Raw genomic sequence first — 17,292 nt, 5'->3', positions numbered from 1 at the left:
GTAGTCCAGTCCAGGGTTTCATCATGTTAGTCTGTAACAGTGTTGTGGGAGTCCAGTCCAGGGTTTCATCATGTTAGTCTGTAACAGTGTTGTGGGAGTCCAGTCCAGGGTTTCATCGTGTTAGTCTGTAACAGTGTTGTGGTAGTCCAGTCCAGGGTTTCATCGTGTTAGTCTGTAACAGTGTTGTGGTAGTCCAGTCCAGGGTTTCATCGTGTTAGTCTGTAACAGTGTTGTGGTAGTCCAGTCCAGGGTTTCATCATGTTAGTCTGTAACAGTGTTGTGGTAGTCCAGTCCAGGGTTTCATCGTGTTAGTCTGTAACAGTGTTGTGGTAGTCCAGTCCAGGGTTTCATCGTGTTAGTCTGTAACAGTGTTGTGGAAGTCCAGTCCAGGGTTTCATCGTGTTAGTCTGTAACAGTGTTGTGGGAGTCCAGTCCAGGGTTTCATCATGTTAGTCTGTAACAGTGTTGTGGTGATCCAGTCCAGGGTTTCATCGTGTTAGTCTGTAACAGTGTTGTGGTAGTCCAGTCCAGGGTTTCATCGTGTTAGTCTGTAACAGTGTTGTGGGAGTCCAGTCCAGGGTTTCATCGTGTTAGTCTGTAACAGTGTTGTGGTAATCCAGTCCAGGGTTTCATCGTGTTAGTCTGTAACAGTGTTGTGGTAGTCCAGTCCAGGGTTTCATCGTGTTAGTCTGTAACAGTGTTGTGGTAGTCCAGTCCAGGGTTTCATCGTGTTAGTCTGTAACAGTGTTGTGGTAGTCCAGTCCAGGGTTTCATCGTGTTAGTCTGTAACAGTGTTGTGGTAGTCCAGTCCAGGGTTTCATCGTGTTAGTCTGTAACAGTGTTGTGGTAGTCCAGTCCAGGGTTTCATCGTGTTAGTCTGTAACAGTGTTGTGGTAGTCCAGGGTTTCATCGTGTTAGTCTGTAACAGTGTTGTGGTAGTCCAGTCCAGGGTTTCATCGTGTTAGTCTGTAACAGTGTTGTGGTAGTCCAGTCCAGGGTTTCATCATGTTAGTCTGTAACAGTGTTGTGGTAGTCCAGTCCAGGGTTTCATCATGTTAGTCTGTAACAGTGTTGTGGTAATCCAGTCCAGGGTTTCATCATGTTAGTCTGTAACAGTGTTGTGGTAATCCAGTCCAGGGTTTCATCATGTTAGTCTGTAACAGTGTTGTGGTAGTCCAGTCCAGGGTTTCATCGTGTTAGTCTGTAACAGTGTTGTGGTGATCCAGTCCAGGGTTTCATCGTGTTAGTCTGTAACAGTGTTGTGGTAATCCAGTCCAGGGTTTCATCGTGTTAGTCTGTAACAGTGTTGTGGTAGTCCAGTCCAGGGTTTCATCGTGTTAGTCTGTAACAGTGTTGTGGTAGTCCAGTCCAGGGTTTCATCGTGTTAGTCTGTAACAGTGTTGTGGTAGTCTAGTCCAGGGTTTCATCGTGTTAGTCTGTAACAGTGTTGTGGATAGTCCAGTCCAGGGTTTCATCGTGTTAGTCTGTAACAGTGTTGTGGTAGTCCAGTCCAGGGTTTCATCGTGTTAGTCTGTAACAGTGTTGTGGTAGTCCAGTCCAGGGTTTCATCGTGTTAGTCTGTAACAGTGTTGTGGTAGTCCAGTCCAGGGTTTCATCGTGTTAGTCTGTAACAGTGTTGTGGTAGTCCAGTCCAGGGTTTCATCGTGTTAGTCTGTAACAGTGTTGTGGTAGTCCAGTCCAGGGTTTCATCGTGTTAGTCTGTAACAGTGTTGTGGTAGTCCAGTCCAGGGTTTCATCGTGTTAGTCTGTAACAGTGTTGTGGTAGTCCAGTCCAGGGTTTCATCGTGTTAGTCTGTAACAGTGTTGTGGTAGTCCAGTCCAGGGTTTCATCGTGTTAGTCTGTAACAGTGTTGTGGTAGTCCAGTCCAGGGTTTCATCGTGTTAGTCTGTAACAGTGTTGTGGTAGTCCAGTCCAGGGTTTCATCGTGTTAGTCTGTAACAGTGTTGTGGTAGTCCAGTCCAGGGTTTCATCGTGTTAGTCTGTAACAGTGTTGTGGTAGTCCAGTCCAGGGTTTCATCGTGTTAGTCTGTAACAGTGTTGTGGTAGTCCAGTCCAGGGTTTCATCGTGTTAGTCTGTAACAGTGTTGTGGTAGTCCAGTCCAGGGTTTCATCGTGTTAGTCTGTAACAGTGTTGTGATAGTCCAGGGTTTCATCGTGTTAGTCTGTAACAGTGTTGTGGTAGTCCAGTCCAGGGTTTCATCGTGTTAGTCTGTAACAGTGTTGTGGTAGTCCAGTCCAGGGTTTCATCGTGTTAGTCTGTAACAGTGTTGTGGTAGTCCAGTCCAGGGTTTCATCGTGTTAGTCTGTAACAGTGTTGTGGTAGTCCAGTCCAGGGTTTCATCGTGTTAGTCTAACAGTGTTGTGGTAATCCAGTCCAGGGTTTCATCGTGTTAGTCTGTAACAGTGTTGTGGTAGTCCAGTCCAGGGTTTCATCGTGTTAGTCTGTAACAGTGTTGTGGTAGTCCAGTCCAGGGTTTCATCGTGTTAGTCTGTAACAGTGTTGTGGTAGTCCAGTCCAGGGTTTCATCGTGTTAGTCTGTAACAGTGTTGTGGTAGTCCAGTCCAGGGTTTCATCGTGTTAGTCTGTAACAGTGTTGTGGTAGTCCAGTCCAGGGTTTCATCGTGTTAGTCTGTAACAGTGTTGTGGTAGTCCAGTCCAGGGTTTCATCGTGTTAGTCTGTAACAGTGTTGTGGTAGTCCAGTCCAGGGTTTCATCGTGTTAGTCTGTAACAGTGTTGTGGTAGTCCAGTCCAGGGTTTCATCGTGTTAGTCTGTAACAGTGTTGTGATAGTCCAGTCCAGGGTTTCATCGTGTTAGTCTGTAACAGTGTTGTGGTAGTCCAGTCCAGGGTTTCATCGTGTTAGTCTGTAACAGTGTTGTGGTAATCCAGTCCAGGGTTTCATCGTGTTAGTCTGTAACAGTGTTGTGGTAGTCCAGTCCAGGGTTTCATCGTGTTAGTCTGTAACAGTGTTGTGGTAATCCAGTCCAGGGTTTCATCGTGTTAGTCTGTAACAGTGTTGTGGTGATCCAGTCCAGGGTGTCATCATGTTAGTCTGTAACAGTGTTGTGGTAGTCCAGTCCAGGGTTTCATCGTGTTAGTCTGTAACAGTGTTGTGGTAGTCCAGTCCAGGGTTTCATCGTGTTAGTCTGTAACAGTGTTGTGGTAGTCCAGTCCAGGGTTTCATCGTGTTAGTCTGTAGCAGTGTTGTGGTAGTCCAGTCCAGGGTTTCATCGTGTTAGTCTGTAACAGTGTTGTGGTAATCCAGTCCAGGGTTTCATCGTGTTAGTCTGTAACAGTGTTGTGGTAATCCAGTCCAGGGTTTCATCGTGTTAGTCTGTAACAGTGTTGTGGTAATCCAGTCCAGGGTTTCATCGTGTTAGTCTGTAACAGTGTTGTGGTAGTCCAGTCCAGGGTTTCATCATGTTAGTCTGTAACAGTGTTGTGGTAATCCAGTCCAGGGTTTCATCGTGTTAGTCTGTAACAGTGTTGTGGTAATCCAGTCCAGGGTTTCATCGTGTTAGTCTGTAACAGTGTTGTGGTAATCCAGTCCAGGGTTTCATCGTGTTAGTCTGTAACAGTGTTGTGGTAGTCCAGTCCAGGGTTTCATCGTGTTAGTCTGTAACAGTGTTGTGGTAGTCCAGTCCAGGGTTTCATCGTGTTAGTCTGTAACAGTGTTGTGGTAATCCAGTCCAGGGTTTCATCGTGTTAGTCTGTAACAGTGTTGTGGTAGTCCAGTCCAGGGTTTCATCGTGTTAGTCTGTAACAGTGTTGTGGTAGTCCAGTCCAGGGTTTCATCGTGTTAGTCTGTAACAGTGTTGTGGTAGTCCAGTCCAGGGTTTCATCGTGTTAGTCTGTAACAGTGTTGTGGTAGTCCAGTCCAGGGTTTCATCGTGTTAGTCTGTAACAGTGTTGTGTTAGTCCAGTCCAGGGTTTCATCGTGTTAGTCTGTAACAGTGTTGTGGTAGTCCAGTCCAGGGTTTCATCATGTTAGTCTGTAACAGTGTTGTGGTAGTCCAGTCCAGGGTTTCATCATGTTAGTCTGTAACAGTGTTGTGGTGATCCAGTCCAGGGTTTCATCATGTTAGTCTGTAACAGTGTTGTGGTAGTCCAGTCCAGGGTTTCATCGTGTTAGTCTGTAACAGTGTTGTGGTAGTCCAGTCCAGGGTTTCATCGTGTTAGTCTGTAACAGTGTTGTGGTAATCCAGTCCAGGGTTTCATCATGTTAGTCTGTAACAGTGTTGTGGTAGTCCAGTCCAGGGTTTCATCATGTTAGTCTGTAACAGTGTTGTGGTGATCCAGTCCAGGGTTTCATCATGTTAGTCTGTAACAGTGTTGTGGTAGTCCAGTCCAGGGTTTCATCGTGTTAGTCTGTAACAGTGTTGTGGTAATCCAGTCCAGGGTTTCATCGTGTTAGTCTGTAACAGTGTTGTGGTAGTCCAGTCCAGGGTTTCATCGTGTTAGTCTGTAACAGTGTTGTGGTAGTCCAGTCCAGGGTTTCATCATGTTAGTCTGTAACAGTGTTGTGGTGATCCAGTCCAGGGTTTCATCGTGTTAGTCTGTAACAGTGTTGTGGTGATCCAGTCCAGGGTTTCATCGTGTTAGTCTGTAACAGTGTTGTGTTAGTCCAGTCCAGGGTTTCATCGTGTTAGTCTGTAACAGTGTTGTGGTAGTCCAGTCCAGGGTTTCATCGTGTTAGTCTGTAACAGTGTTGTGGGAGTCCAGTCCAGGGTTTCATCATGTTAGTCTGTAACAGTGTTGTGGTGATCCAGTCCAGGGTGTCATCATGTTAGTCTGTAACAGTGTTGTGGTAGTCCAGTCCAGGGTTTCATCGTGTTAGTCTGTAACAGTGTTGTGGTAGTCCAGTCCAGGGTTTCATCGTGTTAGTATGTAACAGTGTTGTGGTAGTCCAGTCCAGGGTTTCATCGTGTTAGTCTGTAAGTGTTGTGGTAGTCCAGTCCAGGGTTTCATCGTGTTAGTCTGTAACAGTGTTGTGGGAGTCCAGTCCAGGGTTTCATCATGTTAGTCTGTAACAGTGTTGTGGGAGTCCAGTCCAGGGTTTCATCATGTTAGTCTGTAACAGTGTTGTGGGAGTCCAGTCCAGGGTTTCATCATGTTAGTCTGTAACAGTGTTGTGGGAGTCCAGTCCAGGGTTTCATCGTGTTAGTCTGTAACAGTGTTGTGGTAGTCCAGTCCAGGGTTTCATCGTGTTAGTCTGTAACAGTGTTGTGGTAGTCCAGTCCAGGGTTTCATCATGTTAGTCTGTAACAGTGTTGTGGTAGTCCAGTCCAGGGTTTCATCGTGTTAGTCTGTAACAGTGTTGTGGTAGTCCAGTCCAGGGTTTCATCATGTTAGTCTGTAACAGTGTTGTGGGAGTCCAGTCCAGGGTTTCATCATGTTAGTCTGTAACAGTGTTGTGGTAATCCAGTCCAGGGTTTCATCATGTTAGTCTGTAACAGTGTTGTGGTAGTCCAGTCCAGGGTTTCATCATGTTAGTCTGTAACAGTGTTGTGGTAGTCCAGTCCAGGGTTTCATCATGTTAGTCTGTAACAGTGTTGTGGGAGTCCAGTCCAGGGTTTCATCATGTTAGTCTGTAACAGTGTTGTGGTGATCCAGTCCAGGGTTTCATCATGTTAGTCTGTAACAGTGTTGTGGTAGTCCAGTCCAGGGTTTCATCATGTTAGTCTGTAACAGTGTTGTGGGAGTCCAGTCCAGGGTTTCATCGTGTTAGTCTGTAACAGTGTTGTGGGAGTCCAGTCCAGGGTTTCATCGTGTTAGTCTGTAACAGTGTTGTGGTAGTCCAGTCCAGGGTTTCATCATGTTAGTCTGTAACAGTGTTGTGGTAGTCCAGTCCAGGGTTTCATCATGTTAGTCTGTAACAGTGTTGTGGGAGTCCAGTCCAGGGTTTCATCGTGTTAGTCTGTAACAGTGTTGTGGGAGTCCAGTCCAGGGTTTCATCGTGTTAGTCTGTAACAGTGTTGTGGTAGTCCAGTCCAGGGTTTCATCGTGTTAGTCTGTAACAGTGTTGTGGTAGTCCAGTCCAGGGTTTCATCGTGTTAGTCTGTAACAGTGTTGTGGAAGTCCAGTCCAGGGTTTCATCGTGTTAGTCTGTAACAGTGTTGTGGTAGTCCAGTCCAGGGTTTCATCGTGTTAGTCTGTAACAGTGTTGTGGTAGTCCAGTCCAGGGTTTCATCGTGTTAGTCTGTAACAGTGTTGTGGTAGTCCAGTCCAGGGTTTCATCGTGTTAGTCTGTAACAGTGTTGTGGTAGTCCAGGGTTTCATCGTGTTAGTCTGTAACAGTGTTGTGGGAGTCCAGTCCAGGGTTTCATCATGTTAGTCTGTAACAGTGTTGTGGTAGTCCAGTCCAGGGTTTCATCATGTTAGTCTGTAACAGTGTTGTGGTGATCCAGTCCAGGGTTTCATCGTGTTAGTCTGTAACAGTGTTGTGGTAGTCCAGTCCAGGGTTTCATCGTGTTAGTCTGTAACAGTGTTGTGGGAGTCCAGTCCAGGGTTTCATCGTGTTAGTCTGTAACAGTGTTGTGGTAATCCAGTCCAGGGTTTCATCGTGTTAGTCTGTAACAGTGTTGTGGTAGTCCAGTCCAGGGTTTCATCGTGTTAGTCTGTAACAGTGTTGTGGTAGTCCAGTCCAGGGTTTCATCGTGTTAGTCTGTAACAGTGTTGTGGTAGTCCAGTCCAGGGTTTCATCGTGTTAGTCTGTAACAGTGTTGTGGTAGTCCAGTCCAGGGTTTCATCGTGTTAGTCTGTAACAGTGTTGTGGTAGTCCAGTCCAGGGTTTCATCGTGTTAGTCTGTAACAGTGTTGTGGTAGTCCAGGGTTTCATCGTGTTAGTCTGTAACAGTGTTGTGGTAGTCCAGTCCAGGGTTTCATCATGTTAGTCTGTAACAGTGTTGTGGTAGTCCAGTCCAGGGTTTCATCATGTTAGTCTGTAACAGTGTTGTGGTAGTCCAGTCCAGGGTTTCATCGTGTTAGTCTGTAACAGTGTTGTGGTAGTCCAGTCCAGGGTTTCATCATGTTAGTCTGTAACAGTGTTGTGGTAGTCCAGTCCAGGGTTTCATCATGTTAGTCTGTAACAGTGTTGTGGTAATCCAGTCCAGGGTTTCATCATGTTAGTCTGTAACAGTGTTGTGGTAATCCAGTCCAGGGTTTCATCATGTTAGTCTGTAACAGTGTTGTGGTAGTCCAGTCCAGGGTTTCATCGTGTTAGTCTGTAACAGTGTTGTGGTGATCCAGTCCAGGGTTTCATCGTGTTAGTCTGTAACAGTGTTGTGGTAATCCAGTCCAGGGTTTCATCGTGTTAGTCTGTAACAGTGTTGTGGTAGTCCAGTCCAGGGTTTCATCGTGTTAGTCTGTAACAGTGTTGTGGTAGTCCAGTCCAGGGTTTCATCGTGTTAGTCTGTAACAGTGTTGTGGTAGTCTAGTCCAGGGTTTCATCGTGTTAGTCTGTAACAGTGTTGTGATAGTCCAGTCCAGGGTTTCATCGTGTTAGTCTGTAACAGTGTTGTGGTAGTCCAGTCCAGGGTTTCATCGTGTTAGTCTGTAACAGTGTTGTGGTAGTCCAGTCCAGGGTTTCATCGTGTTAGTCTGTAACAGTGTTGTGGTAGTCCAGTCCAGGGTTTCATCGTGTTAGTCTGTAACAGTGTTGTGGTAGTCCAGTCCAGGGTTTCATCGTGTTAGTCTGTAACAGTGTTGTGGTAGTCCAGTCCAGGGTTTCATCGTGTTAGTCTGTAACAGTGTTGTGGTAGTCCAGTCCAGGGTTTCATCGTGTTAGTCTGTAACAGTGTTGTGGTAGTCCAGTCCAGGGTTTCATCGTGTTAGTCTGTAACAGTGTTGTGGTAATCCAGTCCAGGGTTTCATCGTGTTAGTCTGTAACAGTGTTGTGGTAGTCCAGTCCAGGGTTTCATCGTGTTAGTCTGTAACAGTGTTGTGGTAGTCCAGTCCAGGGTTTCATCGTGTTAGTCTGTAACAGTGTTGTGGTAGTCCAGTCCAGGGTTTCATCGTGTTAGTCTGTAACAGTGTTGTGGTAGTCCAGTCCAGGGTTTCATCGTGTTAGTCTGTAACAGTGTTGTGGTAGTCCAGTCCAGGGTTTCATCGTGTTAGTCTGTAACAGTGTTGTGGTAGTCCAGTCCAGGGTTTCATCGTGTTAGTCTGTAACAGTGTTGTGATAGTCCAGGGTTTCATCGTGTTAGTCTGTAACAGTGTTGTGGTAGTCCAGTCCAGGGTTTCATCGTGTTAGTCTGTAACAGTGTTGTGGTAGTCCAGTCCAGGGTTTCATCGTGTTAGTCTGTAACAGTGTTGTGGTAGTCCAGTCCAGGGTTTCATCGTGTTAGTCTGTAACAGTGTTGTGGTAGTCCAGTCCAGGGTTTCATCGTGTTAGTCTAACAGTGTTGTGGTAATCCAGTCCAGGGTTTCATCGTGTTAGTCTGTAACAGTGTTGTGGTAGTCCAGTCCAGGGTTTCATCGTGTTAGTCTGTAACAGTGTTGTGGTAGTCCAGTCCAGGGTTTCATCGTGTTAGTCTGTAACAGTGTTGTGGTAGTCCAGTCCAGGGTTTCATCGTGTTAGTCTGTAACAGTGTTGTGGTAGTCCAGTCCAGGGTTTCATCGTGTTAGTCTGTAACAGTGTTGTGGTAGTCCAGTCCAGGGTTTCATCGTGTTAGTCTGTAACAGTGTTGTGGTAGTCCAGTCCAGGGTTTCATCGTGTTAGTCTGTAACAGTGTTGTGGTAGTCCAGTCCAGGGTTTCATCGTGTTAGTCTGTAACAGTGTTGTGGTAGTCCAGTCCAGGGTTTCATCGTGTTAGTCTGTAACAGTGTTGTGATAGTCCAGTCCAGGGTTTCATCGTGTTAGTCTGTAACAGTGTTGTGGTAGTCCAGTCCAGGGTTTCATCGTGTTAGTCTGTAACAGTGTTGTGGTAATCCAGTCCAGGGTTTCATCGTGTTAGTCTGTAACAGTGTTGTGGTAGTCCAGTCCAGGGTTTCATCGTGTTAGTCTGTAACAGTGTTGTGGTAATCCAGTCCAGGGTTTCATCGTGTTAGTCTGTAACAGTGTTGTGGTGATCCAGTCCAGGGTGTCATCATGTTAGTCTGTAACAGTGTTGTGGTAGTCCAGTCCAGGGTTTCATCGTGTTAGTCTGTAACAGTGTTGTGGTAGTCCAGTCCAGGGTTTCATCGTGTTAGTCTGTAACAGTGTTGTGGTAGTCCAGTCCAGGGTTTCATCGTGTTAGTCTGTAGCAGTGTTGTGGTAGTCCAGTCCAGGGTTTCATCGTGTTAGTCTGTAACAGTGTTGTGGTAATCCAGTCCAGGGTTTCATCGTGTTAGTCTGTAACAGTGTTGTGGTAATCCAGTCCAGGGTTTCATCGTGTTAGTCTGTAACAGTGTTGTGGTAATCCAGTCCAGGGTTTCATCGTGTTAGTCTGTAACAGTGTTGTGGTAGTCCAGTCCAGGGTTTCATCATGTTAGTCTGTAACAGTGTTGTGGTAATCCAGTCCAGGGTTTCATCGTGTTAGTCTGTAACAGTGTTGTGGTAATCCAGTCCAGGGTTTCATCGTGTTAGTCTGTAACAGTGTTGTGGTAATCCAGTCCAGGGTTTCATCGTGTTAGTCTGTAACAGTGTTGTGGTAGTCCAGTCCAGGGTTTCATCGTGTTAGTCTGTAACAGTGTTGTGGTAGTCCAGTCCAGGGTTTCATCGTGTTAGTCTGTAACAGTGTTGTGGTAATCCAGTCCAGGGTTTCATCGTGTTAGTCTGTAACAGTGTTGTGGTAGTCCAGTCCAGGGTTTCATCGTGTTAGTCTGTAACAGTGTTGTGGTAGTCCAGTCCAGGGTTTCATCGTGTTAGTCTGTAACAGTGTTGTGGTAGTCCAGTCCAGGGTTTCATCGTGTTAGTCTGTAACAGTGTTGTGGTAGTCCAGTCCAGGGTTTCATCGTGTTAGTCTGTAACAGTGTTGTGTTAGTCCAGTCCAGGGTTTCATCGTGTTAGTCTGTAACAGTGTTGTGGTAGTCCAGTCCAGGGTTTCATCATGTTAGTCTGTAACAGTGTTGTGGTAGTCCAGTCCAGGGTTTCATCATGTTAGTCTGTAACAGTGTTGTGGTGATCCAGTCCAGGGTTTCATCATGTTAGTCTGTAACAGTGTTGTGGTAGTCCAGTCCAGGGTTTCATCGTGTTAGTCTGTAACAGTGTTGTGGTAGTCCAGTCCAGGGTTTCATCGTGTTAGTCTGTAACAGTGTTGTGGTAATCCAGTCCAGGGTTTCATCATGTTAGTCTGTAACAGTGTTGTGGTAGTCCAGTCCAGGGTTTCATCATGTTAGTCTGTAACAGTGTTGTGGTGATCCAGTCCAGGGTTTCATCATGTTAGTCTGTAACAGTGTTGTGGTAGTCCAGTCCAGGGTTTCATCGTGTTAGTCTGTAACAGTGTTGTGGTAATCCAGTCCAGGGTTTCATCGTGTTAGTCTGTAACAGTGTTGTGGTAGTCCAGTCCAGGGTTTCATCGTGTTAGTCTGTAACAGTGTTGTGGTAGTCCAGTCCAGGGTTTCATCATGTTAGTCTGTAACAGTGTTGTGGTGATCCAGTCCAGGGTTTCATCGTGTTAGTCTGTAACAGTGTTGTGGTGATCCAGTCCAGGGTTTCATCGTGTTAGTCTGTAACAGTGTTGTGTTAGTCCAGTCCAGGGTTTCATCGTGTTAGTCTGTAACAGTGTTGTGGTAGTCCAGTCCAGGGTTTCATCGTGTTAGTCTGTAACAGTGTTGTGGGAGTCCAGTCCAGGGTTTCATCATGTTAGTCTGTAACAGTGTTGTGGTGATCCAGTCCAGGGTGTCATCATGTTAGTCTGTAACAGTGTTGTGGTAGTCCAGTCCAGGGTTTCATCGTGTTAGTCTGTAACAGTGTTGTGGTAGTCCAGTCCAGGGTTTCATCGTGTTAGTATGTAACAGTGTTGTGGTAGTCCAGTCCAGGGTTTCATCGTGTTAGTCTGTAAGTGTTGTGGTAGTCCAGTCCAGGGTTTCATCGTGTTAGTCTGTAACAGTGTTGTGGGAGTCCAGTCCAGGGTTTCATCATGTTAGTCTGTAACAGTGTTGTGGGAGTCCAGTCCAGGGTTTCATCATGTTAGTCTGTAACAGTGTTGTGGGAGTCCAGTCCAGGGTTTCATCATGTTAGTCTGTAACAGTGTTGTGGGAGTCCAGTCCAGGGTTTCATCGTGTTAGTCTGTAACAGTGTTGTGGTAGTCCAGTCCAGGGTTTCATCGTGTTAGTCTGTAACAGTGTTGTGGTAGTCCAGTCCAGGGTTTCATCATGTTAGTCTGTAACAGTGTTGTGGTAGTCCAGTCCAGGGTTTCATCGTGTTAGTCTGTAACAGTGTTGTGGTAGTCCAGTCCAGGGTTTCATCATGTTAGTCTGTAACAGTGTTGTGGGAGTCCAGTCCAGGGTTTCATCATGTTAGTCTGTAACAGTGTTGTGGTAATCCAGTCCAGGGTTTCATCATGTTAGTCTGTAACAGTGTTGTGGTAGTCCAGTCCAGGGTTTCATCATGTTAGTCTGTAACAGTGTTGTGGTAGTCCAGTCCAGGGTTTCATCATGTTAGTCTGTAACAGTGTTGTGGGAGTCCAGTCCAGGGTTTCATCATGTTAGTCTGTAACAGTGTTGTGGTGATCCAGTCCAGGGTTTCATCATGTTAGTCTGTAACAGTGTTGTGGTAGTCCAGTCCAGGGTTTCATCATGTTAGTCTGTAACAGTGTTGTGGGAGTCCAGTCCAGGGTTTCATCGTGTTAGTCTGTAACAGTGTTGTGGGAGTCCAGTCCAGGGTTTCATCGTGTTAGTCTGTAACAGTGTTGTGGTAGTCCAGTCCAGGGTTTCATCATGTTAGTCTGTAACAGTGTTGTGGTAGTCCAGTCCAGGGTTTCATCATGTTAGTCTGTAACAGTGTTGTGGGAGTCCAGTCCAGGGTTTCATCGTGTTAGTCTGTAACAGTGTTGTGGGAGTCCAGTCCAGGGTTTCATCGTGTTAGTCTGTAACAGTGTTGTGGTAGTCCAGTCCAGGGTTTCATCGTGTTAGTCTGTAACAGTGTTGTGGTAGTCCAGTCCAGGGTTTCATCGTGTTAGTCTGTAACAGTGTTGTGGAAGTCCAGTCCAGGGTTTCATCGTGTTAGTCTGTAACAGTGTTGTGGTAGTCCAGTCCAGGGTTTCATCGTGTTAGTCTGTAACAGTGTTGTGGTAGTCCAGTCCAGGGTTTCATCGTGTTAGTCTGTAACAGTGTTGTGGTAGTCCAGTCCAGGGTTTCATCGTGTTAGTCTGTAACAGTGTTGTGGTAGTCCAGTCCAGGGTTTCATCGTGTTAGTCTGTAACAGTGTTGTGGTAGTCCAGTCCAGGGTTTCATCGTGTTAGTCTGTAACAGTGTTGTGGTAGTCCAGTCCAGGGTTTCATCGTGTTAGTCTGTAACAGTGTTGTGGTAGTCCAGGGTTTCATCGTGTTAGTCTGTAACAGTGTTGTGGTAGTCCAGTCCAGGGTTTCATCGTGTTAGTCTGTAACAGTGTTGTGGTAGTCCAGTCCAGGGTTTCATCATGTTAGTCTGTAACAGTGTTGTGGTAGTCCAGTCCAGGGTTTCATCATGTTAGTCTGTAACAGTGTTGTGGTAATCCAGTCCAGGGTTTCATCATGTTAGTCTGTAACAGTGTTGTGGTAATCCAGTCCAGGGTTTCATCATGTTAGTCTGTAACAGTGTTGTGGTAGTCCAGTCCAGGGTTTCATCGTGTTAGTCTGTAACAGTGTTGTGGTGATCCAGTCCAGGGTTTCATCGTGTTAGTCTGTAACAGTGTTGTGGTAATCCAGTCCAGGGTTTCATCGTGTTAGTCTGTAACAGTGTTGTGGTAGTCCAGTCCAGGGTTTCATCGTGTTAGTCTGTAACAGTGTTGTGGTAGTCCAGTCCAGGGTTTCATCGTGTTAGTCTGTAACAGTGTTGTGGTAGTCTAGTCCAGGGTTTCATCGTGTTAGTCTGTAACAGTGTTGTGATAGTCCAGTCCAGGGTTTCATCGTGTTAGTCTGTAACAGTGTTGTGGTAGTCCAGTCCAGGGTTTCATCGTGTTAGTCTGTAACAGTGTTGTGGTAGTCCAGTCCAGGGTTTCATCGTGTTAGTCTGTAACAGTGTTGTGGTAGTCCAGTCCAGGGTTTCATCGTGTTAGTCTGTAACAGTGTTGTGGTAGTCCAGTCCAGGGTTTCATCGTGTTAGTCTGTAACAGTGTTGTGGTAGTCCAGTCCAGGGTTTCATCGTGTTAGTCTGTAACAGTGTTGTGGTAGTCCAGTCCAGGGTTTCATCGTGTTAGTCTGTAACAGTGTTGTGGTAGTCCAGTCCAGGGTTTCATCGTGTTAGTCTGTAACAGTGTTGTGGTAGTCCAGTCCAGGGTTTCATCGTGTTAGTCTGTAACAGTGTTGTGGTAGTCCAGTCCAGGGTTTCATCGTGTTAGTCTGTAACAGTGTTGTGGTAGTCCAGTCCAGGGTTTCATCGTGTTAGTCTGTAACAGTGTTGTGGTAGTCCAGTCCAGGGTTTCATCGTGTTAGTCTGTAACAGTGTTGTGGTAGTCCAGTCCAGGGTTTCATCGTGTTAGTCTGTAACAGTGTTGTGGTAGTCCAGGGTTTCATCGTGTTAGTCTGTAACAGTGTTGTGATAGTCCAGGGTTTCATCGTGTTAGTCTGTAACAGTGTTGTGGTAGTCCAGTCCAGGGTTTCATCGTGTTAGTCTGTAACAGTGTTGTGGTAGTCCAGTCCAGGGTTTCATCGTGTTAGTCTGTAACAGTGTTGTGGTAATCCAGTCCAGGGTTTCATCATGTTAGTCTGTAACAGTGTTGTGGTAATCCAGTCCAGGGTTTCATCATGTTAGTCTGTAACAGTGTTGTGGTAGTCCAGTCCAGGGTTTCATCGTGTTAGTCTGTAACAGTGTTGTGGTGATCCAGTCCAGGGTTTCATCGTGTTAGTCTGTAACAGTGTTGTGGTAATCCAGTCCAGGGTTTCATTGTGTTAGTCTGTAACAGTGTTGTGGTAGTCCAGTCCAGGGTTTCATCGTGTTAGTCTGTAACAGTGTTGTGGTAGTCCAGTCCAGGGTTTCATCGTGTTAGTCTGTAACAGTGTTGTGGTAGTCCAGTCCAGGGTTTCATCGTGTTAGTCTGTAACAGTGTTGTGGTAGTCCAGTCCAGGGTTTCATCGTGTTAGTCTGTAACAGTGTTGTGGTAGTCCAGTCCAGGGTTTCATCGTGTTAGTCTGTAACAGTGTTGTGGTAGTCCAGTCCAGGGTTTCATCGTGTTAGTCTGTAACAGTGTTGTGGTAGTCCAGTCCAGGGTTTCATCGTGTTAGTCTGTAACAGTGTTGTGGTAGTCCAGTCCAGGGTTTCATCGTGTTAGTCTGTAACAGTGTTGTGGTAGTCCAGTCCAGGGTTTCATCGTGTTAGTCTGTAACAGTGTTGTGGTAGTCCAGTCCAGGGTTTCATCGTGTTAGTCTGTAACAGTGTTGTGGTAGTCCAGTCCAGGGTTTCATCGTGTTAGTCTGTAACAGTGTTGTGGTAATCCAGTCCAGGGTTTCATCGTGTTAGTCTGTAACAGTGTTGTGGTAGTCCAGTCCAGGGTTTCATCGTGTTAGTCTGTAACAGTGTTGTGGTAGTCCAGTCCAGGGTTTCATCGTGTTAGTCTGTAACAGTGTTGTGGTAGTCCAGTCCAGGGTTTCATCGTGTTAGTCTGTAACAGTGTTGTGGTGATCCAGTCCAGGGTGTCATCGTGTTAGTCTGTAACAGTGTTGTGGTAGTCCAGTCCAGGGTTTCATCGTGTTAGTCTGTAACAGTGTTGTGGTAGTCCAGTCCAGGGTTTCATCGTGTTAGTCTGTAGCAGTGTTGTGGTAGTCCAGTCCAGGGTTTCATCGTGTTAGTCTGTAACAGTGTTGTGGTAATCCAGTCCAGGGTTTCATCGTGTTAGTCTGTAACAGTGTTGTGGTAATCCAGTCCAGGGTTTCATCGTGTTAGTCTGTAACAGTGTTGTGGTAATCCAGTCCAGGGTTTCATCATGTTAGTCTGTAACAGTGTTGTGGTAGTCCAGTCCAGGGTTTCATCATGTTAGTCTGTAACAGTGTTGTGGTAATCCAGTCCAGGGTTTCATCGTGTTAGTCTGTAACAGTGTTGTGGTAATCCAGTCCAGGGTTTCATCGTGTTAGTCTGTAACAGTGTTGTGGTAATCCAGTCCAGGGTTTCATCGTGTTAGTCTGTAACAGTGTTGTGGTAGTCCAGTCCAGGGTTTCATCGTGTTAGTCTGTAACAGTGTTGTGGTAGTCCAGTCCAGGGTTTCATCGTGTTAGTCTGTAACAGTGTTGTGGTAATCCAGTCCAGGGTTTCATCGTGTTAGTCTGTAACAGTGTTGTGGTAGTCCAGTCCAGGGTTTCATCATGTTAGTCTGTAACAGTGTTGTGGTAGTCCAGTCCAGGGTTTCATCGTGTTAGTCTGTAACAGTGTTGTGGTAGTCCAGTCCAGGGTTTCATCGTGTTAGTCTGTAACAGTGTTGTGGTAGTCCAGTCCAGGGTTTCATCGTGTTAGTCTGTAACAGTGTTGTGTTAGTCCAGTCCAGGGTTTCATCGTGTTAGTCTGTAACAGTGTTGTGGTAGTCCAGTCCAGGGTTTCATCATGTTAGTCTGTAACAGTGTTGTGGTAGTCCAGTCCAGGGTTTCATCATGTTAGTCTGTAACAGTGTTGTGGTGATCCAGTCCAGGGTTTCATCATGTTAGTCTGTAACAGTGTTGTGGTACTCCAGTCCAGGGTTTCATCATGTTAGTCTGTAACAGTGTTGTGGTAGTCCAGTCCAGGGTTTCATCATGTTAGTCTGTAACAGTGTTGTGGTAGTCCAGTCCAGGGTTTCATCATGTTAGTCTGTAACAGTGTTGTGGTGATCCAGTCCAGGGTTTCATCATGTTAGTCTGTAACAGTGTTGTGGTAGTCCAGTCCAGGGTTTCATCATGTTAGTCTGTAACAGTGTTGTGGTAGTCCAGTCCAGGGTTTCATCGTGTTAGTCTAACAGTGTTGTGGTAGTCCAGTCCAGGGTTTCATCGTGTTAGTCTGTAACAGTGTTGTGGTAGTCCAGTCCAGGGTTTCATCGTGTTAGTCTGTAACAGTGTTGTGGTAATCCAGTCCAGGGTTTCATCATGTTAGTCTGTAACAGTGTTGTGGTAGTCCAGTCCAGGGTTTCATCATGTTAGTCTGTAACAGTGTTGTGGTGATCCAGTCCAGGGTTTCATCATGTTAGTCTGTAACAGTGTTGTGGTAGTCCAGTCCAGGGTTTCATCGTGTTAGTCTGTAACAGTGTTGTGGTAGTCCAGTCCAGGGTTTCATCGTGTTAGTCTGTAACAGTGTTGTGGTAATCCAGTCCAGGGTTTCATCGTGTTAGTCTGTAACAGTGTTGTGGTAGTCCAGTCCAGGGTTTCATCATGTTAGTCTGTAACAGTGTTGTGGTAGTCCAGTCCAGGGTTTCATCATGTTAGTCTGTAACAGTGTTGTGGTGATCCAGTCCAGGGTTTCATCGTGTTAGTCTGTAACAGTGTTGTGGTGATCCAGTCCAGGGTTTCATCATGTTAGTCTGTAACAGTGTTGTGGTAGTCCAGTCCAGGGTTTCATCGTGTTAGTATGTAACAGTGTTGTGGTAGTCCAGTCCAGGGTTTCATCGTGTTAGTCTGTAAGTGTTGTGGGAGTCCAGTCCAGGGTTTCATCGTGTTAGTCTGTAACAGTGTTGTGGTAGTCCAGTCCAGGGTTTCATCATGTTAGTCTGTAACAGTGTTGTGGTGTTCCAGTCCAGGGTTTCATCATGTTAGTCTGTAACAGTGTTGTGGTAGTCCAGTCCAGGGTTTCATCATGTTAGTCTGTAACAGTGTTGTGGTAGTCCAGTCCAGGGTTTCATCATGTTAGTCTGTAACAGTGTTGTGGTAGTCCAGTCCAGGGTTTCATCATGTTAGTCTGTAACAGTGTTGTGGTAGTCCAGTCCAGGGTTTCATCGTGTTAGTCTGTAACAGTGTTGTGGTAGTCCAGTCCAGGGTTTCATCGTGTTAGTCTGTAACAGTGTTGTGGTAGTCCAGTCCAGGGTTTCATCATGTTAGTCTGTAACAGTGTTGTGGTAGTCCAGTCCAGGGTTTCATCATGTTAGTCTAATAGTGTTGTGGTAGTCCAGTCCAGGGTTTCATCATGTTAGTCTGTAACAGTGTTGTGGTAGTCCAGTCCAGGGTTTCATCATGTTAGTCTGTAACAGTGTTGTGGT

This window comes from Salvelinus namaycush, unplaced genomic scaffold, assembly GCF_016432855.1.
Source record: "Salvelinus namaycush isolate Seneca unplaced genomic scaffold, SaNama_1.0 Scaffold262, whole genome shotgun sequence".
Lineage (NCBI taxonomy): Eukaryota > Metazoa > Chordata > Actinopteri > Salmoniformes > Salmonidae > Salvelinus > Salvelinus namaycush.
The sequence above is the reverse complement of the archived record's forward strand: the minus strand, read 5'-3'. Positions refer to the sequence as shown.